The sequence below is a fragment of the Equus przewalskii genome, chromosome 4 (genome assembly GCF_037783145.1).
Source record: "Equus przewalskii isolate Varuska chromosome 4, EquPr2, whole genome shotgun sequence".
Taxonomy (NCBI): domain Eukaryota; kingdom Metazoa; phylum Chordata; class Mammalia; order Perissodactyla; family Equidae; genus Equus; species Equus przewalskii.
This window is the reverse complement of record NC_091834.1, coordinates 26,967,400-26,985,740: the sequence shown is the minus strand read 5'-3', so window position 1 is coordinate 26,985,740 and position 18,341 is coordinate 26,967,400.

Here is an 18,341-nt window from a genome sequence, read left to right as displayed (position 1 = left end):
CACCTGTCTCAGAAAGCAACCTAACATCACCAGAAAGAAAGCTGCACAGTCCTTTGGGGAAAAGAGACTCACCTGGTAGGCTCTGGGTGCATCTCAGTGAGAGGTGAGAACTCTGCAGGGACTGAGACATTGCTGGTGGCCATTGTTGTGACCTAGTACAGGCGTGTTGTTACAGGCACTGGCAGACACCATTGGAGTTCTTCTCCCAGACTGTTAGCCCAGGGTTCTGTCATACCTACTAGAGTGCAGATTTAGTCCAGTTCAGCCAGGACAGGCAGCCACCCTAGGGACCAGCCTCACCCGACAACAAGTCCTCAGGCAACTTTTCAGCCTGCATAGACTGGATGCTTGGATCCTCTATAGGCAGGTGAGTGTGTCCACCTCTGTGGGGCAGGGTCTGTGTGAGGACCAGGTGAACTGTGGTGACTGTTGGTAGAGAGGTAGGGGACTCTGCAGTGGGGCAACTGGGTATCCTCCAGGGGGTCAGGAAGTGTGCACTGGCCAGGACTGTGTGGACCTGTGAGAGTGGGGCTTATCAGTGGCAGAAGACCTTTGCTTCACAAACATTCACAAAGGGGATTGGCCCCACCTTCCAAAGCCTGAAACAATTGGATGCTCCCATGCCTGGGGCCAGCCCCACTTAGCTGCAATCCTAAAATGCTTACAACAGGCTTGAAGGTCTAAGGACTACAGCAACTGTAAGCCCCTGAGCCTAGCAACCAGCTACACTGGGTGCCTACTCACTTAACAGGAAAATTGCAACAGAAGTGTGCTATTAGACTTTGTAACCAACAGCGCTTGGGTTCCCCAAACCTGATTTGCAAAAAGCTGGCCAGGGGGAAGTCCAGACTCCCTGGGTGCCCGCAATACAAGCAACTCTGCTGCAGCAGAAGTATACACATAGCCCACATAGGAGTCACTCCTGGAACATTTGGACGGGTCACAAGAGGGAAGCACACTGCTGGGCCTCAAACAGCATCTCTTACATAAGGCCACTTCCCCAAGAAAAGGAGACATAACTGACTCACCTAATACATAGAGAAAGAGGCATAATGAGGAGGCAAATGAATATGTTCCAAGGAAGAGAACAGGCAAAAACCCCAGAAAAAGAACTAAATGAAACAGAAATAAGCAATCTACCTGACAAAGAGTTTGAACAAAAACTCATAAGGATGCTCACTGATATTGGGAGAAGGCTGGATGAACACAGTGAGAACAACAACAAAGAAGTGGAAAATATAAAAAGCAACCAACCAGAAATGAAGAATACAATACTGGAAATGAAAAATTCACTAGAGGGACTCAATAGCAGAGTAGATGATACAGAAGAATGGAACAGTGAGACGGATAAAAGACTAGAGGAAATAACCCAAGCTAAACAGATGAAACCAAAAAGAATTTAAAACAATGAGAACAGTCTAAAGGAACTCCAGGACAATATCAAGTACACTAACATTCATGTTATAGGTGTCCCAGTAGGAGAAGAGAGAGACAAAAGGGCAGAGAATCTATTTGAAGAGATAATAGCTTAAAACTTTCCTAACCTAAGGAAGGAAACAGACATCCAAATACAGGAAGCACAGAGAGGATGAAACAAGATAAACCCAAAGAGGCCCATACTAAGACACATTGTAATTAAAATGTCCAAAATTAAAGATAAAGAGACAAACCTAAAAGCTCCAAGAGAAAGGCAACAAGTTACATACAAAGGAGAGCCTATAAGGCTATCAGCACACTTCTCAGCTAAAACCCTATAGGCTATAAGAGAATGGCATGACTTATTTAAAATGCTGAAAGGAAAAAACCTACAGCCAAGAATACTCTATCCAGCAAGGTTATCATTCAGAGTGGAAGGAGAGATAAAGAGTTTTCCTGAGAAGCAAGAATTAAAGGAGTTTATCACCAAGAAACCAGTTCTACAAGAAATGCTGAAGGGATTTATTTAATTGGGAAAGGGAAGACAACAAATAAGGATAAGAAAATTATCAAAAAAATCCAGTAGGCAATAACACCACTGATAAAAGCAAGAATACAGTAAAGGTAGCAGATCAACCACCTATGAAGATAACATGAAGGTTAAAACACAAAAGTACTAAAATTACCTATTTCAATGATATGAGGGTAATGGATAGACACACACAAAATAAGACATTAGATAGGATTTCAAAAACATAAAATTTGGGTGGAGGAGAGTAAAAGAGTAGAGATTTTAAAAAGAAGTCAAACTAAAGAGATTATCAACTCAATATAAATTGCTATATATGTAGAATATTATATATGAACATCGTGGTAATCACAAGCCAGAAACATATAATAAATAAACAAATAAGTAAGAGGAAAGAAATCAAACATATTACTAAAGAATACCATAAATCACAAGGGAAGAGAGCAAAAGAAGAAAAAAGGAAAAGAGAAGAACTACTAAAACAGGCAGAAAAAAAGTAACAAAATGGCAATAAGTACATACGTATCAAAAACTACTTTAAATATCAATGAACTAAAAGCTCCAATCAAAAAGCATAGTCTTGGAGAGTATGTGGAGAGAAGAGAACCCTCATACACTGCTGGTGGGAGTGCAAACTGGTGCAGCCACTATGGAAAATAGCATGGAGTTTCCTCAGAAAATTAAGAATTGATCTACAATATGATCCAAGCTATTCCACTGCTGGGTATTTATCCAAAGAACTTGAAAACACAAATACATAAAGAAGTATGCACCCCTATGTTCATCACAGCATTATTCACAATAGCCAAGACTTGAAGCAACCTAGGTGCCCATCAAGGGGTGAATAGACAAAGAAGATGTGGCATATATACATAATGGAATACTACTCAGCCATAAGAAATGATGAAATCTGCCCATTTGTGACGACATGGATGGACCTTTAGTGTATTATGCTAAGTGAAATAAGTCAGAGGGAGAAAGTCAAATACTGGATGATCTCACTCGTAAGTAGATGACAAAGACAATGAGGAACAAACACATAGCAAGAGAGGTTGGATTAGCAGCTACCAGTGGGGAAGCGGGGAGGGAGGAGGGCAAAAGTGGTGATTAGACATGTGTGTGGTGATAGATTGTAATTAGTCTTTGGGTGATGAATATGATATAATCTACACAGAACTCCAAATATATTATGATGTACCACTGAAAGGGGTATAATGTTATGATCCAGTGTTACTACAGTAAAAAATAAAAAAGCATACACCATAAAAAAAGAACAAGATAAAATTCATTGTTGGATATAATTTAGCATGATCTTCAATTGTTATTTATTTATTTTCAACCTTTAACAACTTTACTGGAATATAACTCACATATCATACAATTGATTCATTTAATGTGAACAAGTCAATGATATTTAATATATTTTCAAAATTGTGCAATCATCACCACAACATAAGAACATGTAAGAACATTTTAATCACCTCTTAAAGAAATCCCATACTTAGTAGCAGTCACTCTCCTTTGCTCTCAACCTTCTTCTCTTCCTCCCCTCAACCCTAGGCAATCACTAATCTACTTTCTATCTGTATAAATTTGCCTATTCTGAATATTTCACATAAACAGAATCATATAATATGTTTTTCTTTATGACTGCCTTCTTTGATTTAACAAAATGTTTTCAAGGCTCATTCATGATGTATTTCATTTCTTTTTATTGATAAATAACATTCCATAGTATGAATGCACCATATCTATTTATCCATTTGTCATTTCAGAGATACTTCTTTTGTTGACACTTTTTGGCAATTATGAATAATGCTACGGTGAACATCATATACAAGGATAACTTAGATGGGAAAGAGGGAAGGGATGGAACCTGCTTAGGCTAATGCAGAGAAAAGGCTATAAGAAAATGGACTATCTCATCTATGAGATCTTTTATACAAACTTCATGGAAACAACTAAATTAAGAATTAGAGTAGAGCCACAAATAATAAATAAAGAAAAAATTGAGAAAACCATTACAGAAAACCACAAAACTGAAATGACAGTCAGTAATACAAGGGAAGAGAAACAATAGAAATATAGAACAACTGGAAAACAAGAGATAAAATGGCAGTATTAAGCCCTCATATATCAATAATCACTCTAAATGTAAATGGATTGAATTCTCGAATCAAAAGATGCAGAGTAACTGGATGGATTAAAAAACAAGAACCAAGGGGCTGGCCCCGTGGCCGAGTGGTTAAGTTCGCGCGCTCTGCTGCAGGCGGCCCAGTGTTTCGTTGGTTCGAATCCTGGGCATGGACATGGCACTGCTCATCAGACCACGCTGAGGCAGCGTCCCACATGCCACAACTAGAAGAACCCACAATGAAGAATACACAACTATGTACCGGGGGGCGTTGGGGAGAAAAAGGAAAAAATAAAATCTTTAAAAAAAAAAATAAAAAAAAATAAAAAAATAAACAAGAACCAAGAATATGCTGCCTACAGGAAACACATCTCAGCTCTAAAGACAAACACATGCTCAAAGTGAAGGGATGGAAGATGATACTTTAAGCAAGTGGCAAGCCAAAGAAAGTGGGGGTTGCCATACTTATATCAGACAAAGTAGACTTCAAGATAAAAATGGCAATGAGAGACAAAGAGGGACAGTATATAATGACAAAAGAGACAGTCCCCCAGTGGACATAACACATAAATATATATGCATCTAACACAGGAGCACCAAAGTATGTAAAGCAACTAGTAACAGACCTAAAGGGAGAGACTAATAGCAACAAAATAATATAGGGGACCTCACCACCCCACTTACATCAGTGGATAGATCATCAAGACAGAAAGTCAACAAGGAAATATTGAACTTAAATGAAAAGCTAGACTAGATGGACTTAATAGATATATATAAAACTTTACATTCAAAAACAGCAGAATACACATTCTTCTCAAGTGCACATGGAACATTCTCAAAGATAGGCCATATGTTGGGAAACAAGGCAAGCCTCAATAAATTTAAGAAGACTGAAATCATACTAATCATCATTTCTGACCACAGTGCCATCAAACTAGAAATCAACTACAAGAAAAAAGCTGAGAAAGTCACAAATATGTGGACACTAAACAACATGCTACTAAACAACCATCAAATCAAGAAAGAAATTAAAGGAGAAATAAAAAGATACATGGAGAAAAATGAAAATGAAAATGCATCATACCAACTCTTATGGGACGCAGCAAAAGCAGTTATAAGAGGGAAATTCATAGCAACACAGGCCCACCTCAACAAACAAGAAAAATTTCAAAGAAGTAATCTTCAAATATACCTAACAGAATTAGAAAGAGAAGAACAAACAAAGCCCAAAGTCAGCTGAAGGAAATAATAAAAATTGGAGCAGAAATAAAGGAAATAGAAAGCAAAAGAAAAGTAGAAAGGGTCAATGAACTAAGAGCTGGTTCTTTGAGAAGATAAACATAATTGGCGAACCCTTAGCCAGACTCAAAAAGAAAAAAAGACAGAAGGCTCAAATAAAAAAATTTGAAACAAAAGAGGAGAAACTATAATGGATACCACAGAAATACAAAGCATTATAAGAGAATACTATGAAAAACTATATGCCAACAAATTGGATAACCTAGAAGAAATGGATATATTCTTACACTCATACAACCTCCCAAAACTGAATCAAGAAGAAATAGAGAATCTGAATAGACCAATCACAAGCAAAGAGAGTGAAACAGCAATCAAAAACAACCCATAAAAGAAAAGTCCAGGACTAGATGGTTTCTCTGGAGAATTATACCAAACATTGAAAGAAGATTAATAACTATCCTTCTCAAACTATTCTAAAAAATTGAAGAAGACAGAATGCTTCCTAAGTCAATCTACGAGGCCAAGATCACCCTGATACCAAAACCAGACAAGGACAACACAAAGGAGGAAAATTACAGGCCAATATTGCTGATGAACACAGATGCAAAAATCCACAACAAAATATTGGCAAAATGAATACAGCAATACATTAAAAGGATCCTGCACCATGATCAAGTGGGATTTATACCAGGGAGGCAGGGAGGGTTCAACATCCACAAATCAATCAATTTGATACACATTAACCAAATGAAGAATAAAAATTACATGATCATCTCAATAGATGCAGAAAAAACATTTGACAAGATCCAACAGTCATTTATGATAAATATTCAATGAAATGAGTATAGAAGGAAAGTACCTTGACATAATAAAAGCCATATATGACAAACTTAGAGCCAACATCATACTAAATGGTGAAAAAATGAAAGTCACCTCCCTGAGAACAGGAACAAGACAAGGGTGCCCACACTCACCACTCCTAGTCAACATAGTACTGGAGGTATTGGCCAGGGCAATTATGCATGAAAAAGAAATTAAAGGTATCCAAAGTGGAAAGAAATAAGTGAAACTCTTGCTGTCTGAATTCAACATGATTCTATATATAGAAAACCCTAAAGAAGCCACCAGAAACTATTAGAAATAATCAACAACTGCAGCAAAGTTGCAGGGCACAAAATCAAGTTACAAAAATCAGTTTTATTTTCTATACACTAATAATGAACTAGCAGAAAGACAAGTCAAGTATACAATGCCATTCACAATCACAACAAAAAGAATAAAATTTTGAGCCAGCCCTGATGGCCTAGCAGTTAAAATTCCCTGCTGTAACTGCTTTGGCAGCCTGGGTTCATTTCCTGGTCATGGAATCACACCACCTGTCTGTCAGTTGCCATGTTATGGTGGCAGCTCATATAGAAGAACTAGAAGGACTTACAACTAGATATACAACCACGCACTAGGACTTTGAGGAGGAAAAAAATATGAAGTTTGGCAACAGATGTTAGCTCAAGGAAAATCTTTCCCTGCGAAAATAAATAAATAAATAAAATATCTAGGAATAGATTTATCCAAGGAGGTTGAAAGACCTACTGAAAACTATAAGACATATTCAAAGAAATTGAAGAAGACACAAAGAAAGGAAACATATTCCATGCTCATGGATTGGAATAATAAACATAGTTAAAATATCCATATTACCTAAAGCAATCTACGGATTCAGTGCAATCCCAATCAGAATCCCAATGACATTCTTCATGGAAATAGAACAAAGATTCCTAAAATTTTTACAGAACAACTAAAGACTCTCAATAGCTAAATAAATCCTGAGAAAAAAGAACAAAACTGGAGGAATCACAATCCCTGAATTCAAAATATGCTACAAAGCTATAGCAATCAAAACAGGAGGATACCGGCACAAAAACAGTCACACAGATCAAGGGAACAGAACTGAAAGCCCAGAAATAAAACCACGTATCTATGGACAGCTAATCTTTGACAAAGGAGCCAAGAACACAACTTGCAGAAAGGAAACTCTCTTCAATAAATGGTATTGGGAAAACTGGACAGCCACATGCAAAAGAAAGAAAGTAGATCATTATCTTATACCATACACAAAAATTAACTCAAAATGGATTAAAGACTTGAATGTAAGAGCTGAAACCATAAAACTCCCAGAAGAAAATATAGGTAGTACACTCTTTGACGTGGGTCTTAGCAGCATATTTTTGAATATCATTTCTACTCAGGCAAGGGAGGCAAAAGAAAAAATAAATAAATGGGACTTCATCAGACTAAAGAGCTTCTACAAGGCAAAGGAAACCATGAACAAAATGAAAAGGCAACCAGCAACTGGGAGAAAATATTTGCAAATCATATATCTGACAAGGGGTTATTTCCAAAATATATAAAGAACTAATACAACTCAACAACAGCAAACAAATCTGATCAGAAAATGGGCAGAGGATATGAAGAGACATTTTTCCAAAGAAGATATACAGATGGCCAACATGCACATAAAAAAAGTTAACATCACTAATTATTAGAGAAATGCAAATCAAAACTAGAATGAGATATTACCTTACACTTGTCAGAATGGCTATAATTACCAAGACAAAAAACAGCAAGTGTATGTGGAGAAAAGCGAACCATCATACACTGTTGGTAAGAATACAAACTAGTGCAGCCACTATGGAAAACAGTATGGACAGTTCTCAAAAAATTAAACACAGAAATACCATATGATCCAGGTATCCTACTGATGCGGGGTCGGTGAGGCGAGGAGTCGAAAGAAATATTTCTTAGACTCTTAAGATCTGGCAGTAGTGCTCTTTTATTTAGAGAATAGAATAGCATGGGGACAGGACCCATGGGCAGGCAGAGCTGGTGCATGGGTACAGGACCCATGGGCAGTCAGAGCTCCTGCTGCTGCCCCGAGTTGAGGGTTAAGGCTAAATTTAAGGCATAGGTATGTGAGTCATCTCTTTACGAAGACAAAGGAAAGAACATGAAAAAAAGTTAAAATGGTATCAGTGCAGGTGGGGTCTGGTTGTTGGGTGATCCCATGACTTTCAGACAAGAATCAAATCGCATTAAGCAAAGGTCAGAAGTCACCACCCTAAATCAGTTACATGAGATTGCCAGACAGCAACCAACTTAAGTTCTTGCCTTCCCCATTAAGAGTTTCTAGGGATAAGGTCATCTCTCTTCTTCTTCCTGGTACAGAGAGGGAGGCACCTTTTACAGATAGTGATTTACCTTACAACTGTAAATGCGTCCCAACAAGGGCAAGTTCCATTCCTCAGAGCCTCCTTCCCTGTCCCAGCGTATTGAAAGCAATCAGCCCAAAACAATCCTGATGCCAAAGAGACATATCCTGGGGTGGCCAATTTCAGGTCCCTACAAGGTCATCCCCCCTTCCTTCACAAATGCAAATGTCTCTCAAAAGGGCAAGCAAATTCCAGTCCTCGGAGCTTGCTTCTCATCTGCAGTTTTTTAAAATTAACCAGCCTAAAATCCTCATCATAAACCATTTTAAAATTAACCAGCCTAAAAATCCTCATCACTACTACTGGGTATTTATCCAAAGAACATGAAATCAGCAATTGAAAGAGATTTATGCACCCCTATTTCATGGCAGCAATATCCACAATAGCTAAGATGCAGAAGTAACCTGTGCCCATCAACTGAAGAATGGATAAAGAAGATGTGGTATATATATATATATACAATGGAATACTACTCAGCCATAAAAAAAGACAAAATCATCCCATGTGCAACAACATGGATGGACCTTGAGGGTATTATGTTAAGCAAAATAAGCCAGACAGAGAAAGACAAACACTGTATGATTTCACTCATATGTGGAAGATAAACACATGGATAAAAAGAACAGATTAGTGGTTACCAGAAGGGAAGGAGGTTGCCGGGGGTGGGGGGAGGGCAAAAGGGTAAAGGGGCACATATGTATGATGCTGGATAAAAACTAGACTATTGGTGGTGAGCACAATGCAGTCTATACAGAAGCTCATATGTAAAATGTATATCTGAAATTACACAGTGTTATCAGCCAATGTGACCTCAATAAAAAATAATTGAAAAAAAAAAAGAATTAACCTATTTCTAACCTAAGTAGCCATAACATTTCAGGTGCTTTATTTCCTTTATGCTATCAATGTAGTTTAAGAATGTTACTTGTCCTTTAACTTAAACCCAAGAATTAGCTTGTTCAATCACATAATCTGATACTGAATGTAATAGTGCATTATCAAATAGTTACAATTACAATACAAATAGTTACAAATACAATCGCAATTTCTTATAAATTGAAACATTACCATACCTTGTTTTTGGCTTTGGAAATGGTTTTCAAAAGTCATTATGCTTACAAAATTCTAATTTAAACTCCTAAACCTTACAGTAACCCAACCCATGTATTTACCAGTGCCGATCTCTGTACTAGTGCTTCTATCTGTTTATTCATATTGGCATAATAGAAATAAAGAACACACGCATCTGTCTCCAGATGATACAGATTTCCTTGGACAATTTGGGGTATTGAAAGAAGAGGAAAGCTAAATTGTAATTCTATTCCTTCTCTATCGAATTCTTGTTTCCATAACCATATTTTCTTTGGCATATCCAGATTACTTTTCTCTCCAAGCCACTAAGACCAATTCCTATTTTTTAAACAATAAAGATTTTTATTTTTTGCTTTTGTTCTCTGAAAGGATTCTGTGACTCATATGAGGCCAAGTCTTAGTAGAAAGAGGGAAAATGAATGATATTGCCCTTCAATGTCACATAAAGTAGATTAGAGAAACATCTAAGACTACATTTAAAGTATTCTTTCTTAATAATGTTTTCTTGTTGATTGCTGTTCTTGCTAGTTTATTTCCATGGTAAATTAAATAAAATATCCCAATCATTTTATTTCAGAGTGAAATAGTTGGAATGAATCAAATCCATACTAACTTTTCTTACCAAAATCAAAATAAAGAAACTCCTTCATAGAGCCTGGAAATCAGCCTTCTTTCAAAGTGATAGCTAGTTCATCTGATGAAGTCACTTTTGATAATGACAAGTGGATATTTACACGTTAATAGGAAAAGTGCTTCCACCCTGATAGCTTGTGTATTTGAATGCACTTTTTAACTAACCTAACATAATCAGTTTGATAGTGAAGTTTTAAGCTAAGTAGGGAAGGGAGATGGCCTTGAGGGATACATGTTTTGGGAAGAATGAGGTCTTTGACACATCCCACCTCTCACAGGGAAGAGCAGACTTCCAACCTGGCCTCGCATGTTGCTAGAACTCTTTGGAGGGCATGGCAGTATCAATGAATTTGATACATGAAAGGCAGCAGGAGATCTGAAAGGCAATTTAACTCACAGATTGGTATTATCTGTAACACCTGAGTAAAGCTCACCTCACTGGATCACCATTCTCACCGGGTACCAAGACGATCCACCAGTGCTGGAGGATTTACTCTGTTAATTTATCGATTTATAAAATTTATATTCAGTGTGTCATTTCCTTTTATTTCTTCCTCTACTTTTCCCTAGCCCACCTCACATCATTTCCCACTTACAAACATTCACTTTATGAATAACCAGTAGAATTTCCCTGACCAGCAGAATGAGTATCACTTGCGAATTTGTTAGATATGCAAATTCTTGGTCCCCACCCAGACCTACTGAGTCAGAAACTAAGAGCTTAGGACCAGTAACTTGTGTTTTAACAGGTCTTCCAAGTGTTTATAATTCACGCTCAAATTTGAGAACCACTGATATGTATGAATGGTACTGTACCTTCAAATGTAGAGCTCTCACTTTCTCCTGTCATTAGAATTTTCTGCCAGCAGCACCTCAGTCCAGCCTCTATCTCAACTTCCTAGTGCTGAATTTGTCTTTGAAACTGCTTAGAGGAGGATAAACCCTCATCTCTACAAATTCACTCCCCCCACCCAGGAATTTATGTTGGCTCTTAGTGATGAGGATGTTTAGGCTGGTTAATTTTAAAAACTGCAGATGAGAGGGAGGCTTCAAGGACTGGAGTTTGCTTGCCTTTGTTGGGAAACCTCCATCTGTAAAGATGCCTCCCTCTCTGTGCCAGGAAGAAGGCGGGATGGTCTTTGGAAACTCTTAATGGGGAAGGCAAGGACTTAAGTTGGTTACTGTCTGGCAACCTCATGTAACTGACCCGCCCCCACCCCAACATCCTCCTTTGTCTTTAGCTGAAGAGAGTATTTAGGGTGGTGGCTTCTGGCCTTTAATTAATCCGATTTGATTCTTGTCTAAAAGTTGTGGGACCACCCAATGGCTGGACCCCACCTGCACTGATACCATTTTAACTTTTTTACATGTTCTTTCCTTTGTCTTATAAAGAGATGGCTCACATACCTATGCCTTAAATTTAGCCTTACTCTCCACCCATGCCAGCAGCAGCAGCAGTGGGGGCAGCAGAAGCTCCCCATGCCAGCAGCATCTCTGACTGCCCGTGGGTCCTGTCCCCATGCTATTCCACACTATTCTCTAAATAAAAGAGCACTACTGCCAGATCTTGAGAGTCCAAGAAATCTTTCTTTCGACTCCTCGGCTCACCGACCCCGCATCATTTCGAGGATAATTAGAACAAATTTCAGTTCTACTGGGTTTACTTTAAATAGACACAATAACAAGCTTTGATTAATTTTTCTTGCATGTGATATTTTGACTTGTTTACTTACCTGCCTTGTTTCTTTAATAGAATACTTATAGAGTGCTTAACATGACCCAGGGACTTGACTAAAGGCAGTATTGCCTACAAAATTTGCCATCTAGTGAATTGCACCAGGCGTAACCATATATATAGCTGGGATATAATTGAGATATAGTTGATATGCCATTTACTCATGTAAAGTATACAAGTGAACGGTTTTAGTATATTTACAAAGTTGTGCAACCATCACCACAATCAATCTTAGAACATTTTATCATCCCCCAAAGAAACCCCATATGCCTTAGCAGTCACTCCTCATCTCTCCCCAACAACCCACCCTAGTCCTAGGCAAACGTTACTTTCTGTCTCTATGGATTTGCCTATTCTGGACATATCCTATAACTAGAATTATATAATATGTGGTCTTTCAGAATGGCTTCTTTCACTTAGCATGTTTTCAAAGTTCATCCATGTTATAGCATGTATCAGTACTGAATTAATTTTTTTTGCCAAATTATATTTCATTGAATGGATATACCAATTTTATCTGTTTCACAGTTGATGGGTATTTGGCTAGTTTCTACTTTTTGGCTATTATGAATATTGATGCTATGGACATTTCATGTACATGTTTCTGTGTGGATATATGTTTCTGTCTCTCTTTACTACCAGTGTACTACTTTCTCTCTCTTTACTACTGTGGTAAATACCAAGTAGAGGAATTGCTGGGTCAGATGGTAATTCTATGTTTAACCTTTTCCAAAGCAGCTGCCCCATTTTAAATTCCCACCTGCAGTGTAATTTACAAAGGTTCTTGGCCTGGCATTCTGGATACAAGTTTCTAGTTTTAAAGCTTTTTTTTCTTTTTAAATACCAAAGGGCATCATGCATCCTAAGACTAGAAAACAAGTGAAGGTCTCGTATAGACATTTATATATAATATATAAACACACACTTCACCCAATTTCTGGGTGGTGAGTAGAAACATACAAATATATGAAGCATGTGATTCTTATCAAAATGTTTAGCTCTTAGTAATTTCTTAATAACAAACAAATGATTAATAACTAATGAATAGATGACTAAGAAAAATATATAAACAAATGAATACAGACATACATCTAAATTTCTAGATTGCATCAAACAAAAAGATGAGTTTTTTAGGTTTCCATTATGCATTCATGCATGTATGCTACATATGTGAAAGGGAAAATTTGGCTTTTTTCCTTAATGAAATATAATATGTTACTCTTAATGCTATTGATGAGATTAAGTGATGACCATCAACCCACATGAATCAATTGATATTTCCAAGGTCATTAATTTAAATGTTATGTGAAGTCTGTTAGACTTCATGACTGGAAATGGTGATTCTAGACCCAGCAATTGAAGCTAAGTAGAAATTTGAATGCATACTCAGGTTGCTAACTAAAACCCACATGTTCTTTCTATGAGAAAAGCAGCCTGTGTTTCAAAAGACTAACATAAAAATAACTGTTTGGCACACAGGTTTATAAGTTAGAGATTGCCTGTATTTTTTGATTACTATTACTATTATAGTGTTTAGGAAATATTTTTACTTAAAAAAAATTCTAAGAGAAAGCACTAAATTCAGTTAATTATCTTAATATTTCATTGAGCAATAAAATGAAAAATCTCCACGTTCTGTAAGATCTAATAAAAGTTGTCAAAATGCAATGCATTCATAGATTTTATTGATCTAATTTTTCTGATACTTTCATAGTCAGTTTTTAAAGCTTCTTATTTACTTGATCAAGGTGAAAATGTTTTATTTCTATAAGATGTTTCTGTCTTTCTGATCCCCATTGAAAAGGAAAACAAAATCAGTACTATGAAAGTGTGTCCTACTGAGATATTGCTGTTAATGGGAGAACAGTACATGCAACAATAAATAGTTCTAGCCAGTGATTACACGTAGAAGTACAGCTGATGCATCTGATGACTGCAAATGCTGTTTACAGCCTCACCTACTTCGATATCATTAATACTATTCTCATCGTACAAGTGCAAAGATGACAACATAAAATAAACTCCATAACATATACAAAAATGATACAAATAAAGAAGTGTGTATGCCAATCTGAATTATAATTTTATTATTTTTATATGAATGTATCACAGTGGCCCAAATGATTATTTTTTTATATGAAGTTAAATATAAACTTTTTATAGTGATTAATTGTTTGACGTGGACTATGTGGAGGATAGAGGCTAAGGTTTTATATTTGGAAAAACTCATGAGGAATTTGTACAATTTCAGTATCAAGGTCATTAAAATATGTCTAACATTAATGTTAAGTTGAATTAATATTTGTTACATGTCTACAAAGCTAAAACTTGCAAGTCTCATCAAATACTATCACAGTACAACTATGCAATGATTGATCTTTTTGGATAAAAATGACAGTGAAAATCTTCCTATAACACTAAAAGCGATTGGAACATACCCTTTAAAAGAGTGAACTGTACGTATGTGAATTATTTATCAATGAAGTTGTTAAAAAAGGATAATTTGTGAAAAAACACCCTTATGTATTTCCAATAACTATTTTTTGCATTGTTTGCCTACATAAATTAAGCCTTGAAAATGGTTTATTTATTCTCAGACAATATTTTCTTTATTACAAGCTTTTTCTCTAAATGAACAGTCTTCCCCTATATTAATCATTAGTGTATCAATACATTAGGTACATTTTAAAGCATGTACACACACAAATTACAAAAGAATGAGAAAAATTACAGTACTTCCTTAGAGCAAATGTGCACCATAAATTTATTAAATGTGTACATGCCAGTTAATTGTTCTTATAAGTAATCTTCTTTAAAATGACTTGTTATAAATAGATTTCTTTTCAACTCTTAAGTCCATAGAGATGGAGAAATTTTTCACCTTGCATGGCTAAATGTTTTATCTATTGTCCTGCAACACCCCTGACTTGGGGCATGTCTAGGGATGAATGAAAGAATCATGTTATATCCTTCAATCCTCACAGGATTATTCTCATTTTTTTACAAATTGCAAACTGATGCTTAGGAAAGCTAAGTAACTTGGCCTACATCTCTGAATTACTAAATGACAGAGGTAGGTTTTGTAGTTAGATATGTTTGTGCCATTTCTAGCACACCACTGCATGTGAGCATTTCTCTATGGTTGAGCAGGAGTTTCTAATGATTTCTAGAGTCAACGGAATATCTAGGGTCAAGGATTTTTATTTGATGGAGGTCTTAGAGATCAATGAGTTCAAGTTTTCTCATTAATTAGGATGAAATTAATGTAAAATTAATGTAAGACATAGGAAGGAGCGTGGGACGTTTCACACTTAGTTCAGGGATCCTGAACATTTTCTAAATGTGAACAATTTTTCAGGTGAGAACAAAGTCATGAAAGCAGCTAAGTCACTGTTGACCTTTCCTCCTAATCCCATTTACACCTTCCTATTGTCCATGAATTTTTCTGAAGAAAGGAATTGGGAAAAGAAGTGGTTCTGAAGGTTGAAAATGGAAAGAATGTAGGTTCATTAAAGTTCATGAGTGATTTACTATAAAAATATTTGTTACATACAAATCAATATTCTATATGAAATGGATTATGATGTTTTCCCCTAGAGTTCATATAAAAATCCTACACCTCAAGTAATCAGATTTGATGCCTATGGGTATATCAACTGCACAGGGAATTTGGAAACTTAGGTTACAGTAGTTGTATCTTACATAACAATTTAATATTGTTTACTTTTTTGATTTAAAAAAAGTGATTAAAGGGGCTGGCCCAGTGGTACAGTGGTTAAGTTCATACATTCTGCTTCAGTGGCCCGGGTTTCGTCGGTTCAGATCCCATGTGTGGACCTATGCACTGCTTGTCAACCCACGATGTGGCAGGTGTCCCACATGTAAAGTAGAGCAAGACGGGCACAGATATTAGCTCAGGGCTGACCTTCCTCAAAAAAAATAAATAAATTGATTAAATATTAACATCATATAACCTATTCACTTGTTTTATTTTTAAATTAGAGAAAAAATCTTGAAAGATTAATTATGTTTTCTATCAATAGGGAGATATGGAAGATTATGTATTGTATTTATTTAGCAATAAAAATTTCAGCTGATTGAATACTGAAATAAATTCAGCTGCTCTACTCTTTTGCCTTGTTTACAGTACTAGTTTCATTCCCAGCCAATATGGCCTTTACATTTCTTGTTACCTCTGTTTTACCTCTTTCTTCTTTGCATTGTGTTCATCTGTGTTACAGGGACAAACTCATTCTTCCCTTCACATATTTTTCCTTCATATTTCCACCTTTCTCTTCTCTGGATAATTTCTCTTTGCATTCCTTAATTTTTCCACTTCTTTTTCTCCTTACTGCTTAAAAAATGGTCCCTCTTTCAGTAATGTGTTAAAGACACTCAACTGTTGTTTGTTGGGAAAGAAAAAGATCAAAAGAAGGGGTGGAGAAGGGGCGGAGTTGGGCTGGCTAGTTAACTTGGGGAAGAAAAGGGGAAAAAAACAGCAGAACTGGGTTCTGTTCCTGAACACTGATGAATCATGGACATTTGTTAAGGCTTGAATTGAAGTTTTGTCACCCTGTTGCAACAAGTTTATGATGACAGTTTACCTTTGCTAAGTATTTTGTCATTGTTGAAAGAGAAAAATTTTACACCTTTTGAGAAATAAAAATGAAGTTTAAAGGAAATGTACAGTCCATCCAATAAATAGGAAATACAAAAGTATTCTAATAATCTTTTGAAAAGTATCAGGTCTTGAAGCTAAGGAATTTTCAGGTAGTAACAGAGAAAGAGACAGAGATGATTGAATATACATAGCCCTCCCAACCACAAACATGGTTGTTCTTATTACAAACAACTACTCATCATGTGAACGACATAATTAAAGTTAAGGTTATTAATGGCAACTAGATTATGAAATGCTATTAGAATATTATAAAGCCAAAAATCTTCATTTTGAAGTTAGTCATTTGGTATTTTAAAGTGATACATGTGATTTAAACTTACTAAAAATTAATCTGAGGGCTGGCCCTGAGGCCAAGTGGTTAAGTTCACACGTTCTGCTTCAGCAGCCAGGGGGTTTGCAGGTTTGGATCCTGGGCATAGACCTACACACCTCTCATCAAGCCATGCTGTGGCAGCATCCCACACAGAAGAGCTAGAATGACATAACTAGGATATACAACTATGTACAGGAGCTTTGCAAAGAAAAACAAAAAGGAAGATTAGCAACAGATGTTAGCTCAGGGCCAATCTCCCTCACCAAAAAAAGCATACTTTAAAAAACACCAAAAGGCATTGCTAACCCACAGCACTGGGTTAAGCAAAACTTTAAAAAAAATTAATCTGCAAGTATCCTGATAGTATAAATTATATCCACAAAAGTGAATAACATCTTGGCAAAAATAGATTGATCTTTGTGTAACAGAAAGACTTGCAGTAACATCTAGGTAGTAAAATACTCAGCTTGAATCTCAAGATTCAGTCTACTCTTTTACTTTGGACTATCTTCTCCCAGGTTGGTAAATTTATGAAATCAATTCTTTTCAGCTACCTATGGACATTCTGAGAGAATGGGTCACCTTAGAGTAAAGTTTAAGTAAGTGTGAATAAGAAAAAGAAAATCAATTTAGACATTCCAATTGTAGACAATGCAAGCTACTTTTAGAACAGAATTGTTTAAATCCCTGTTCTTAGTTTCAAAGGTATGAAATGTTGAAATATTATTGATTCAGTTATGAAAAACAATAGAACATTAGATAACATCCAACAATATCCTTCAGTTGATGAGGCATCACAGTATTTTTTTTCCAAATTATCAGAGAACCCTTAGAAATTATACCCCATCACCTTTTACATCTTGAAGAAAATACTATTAGTGTATAAAAATATTTACTCTATATTGATTTTCAAATGTTTCCAAATACCAAACTTGTAAGTTTATATTTCCCATCTGTGATAGATGACAATAATGTGATCTCCATTTTACTTACCAATCAATGGAATATAGGATTTTAGTGCTAAGTTTAGTGACTTGTCCAGATAGCCAGGTCTTCTTCGTAATAATAGTAGGCATTTTACTCATGTAAATCTAAAATATGTGGCTAGAAAAATAAAATGATTGTTCTCTTATTTTCTCCCCCATACACATTACCTCATAGTGAGAAATTCCTAGCAACACCCCTTTTTGGTGCTTCTACGAACACTCATCCAATTGTATATTATCTGTACAGGAGGTGAATTTGATCCATAATATATCCATATTTTTATAGAAATATGCTCAGTTATAATGGTGTTTAAAGT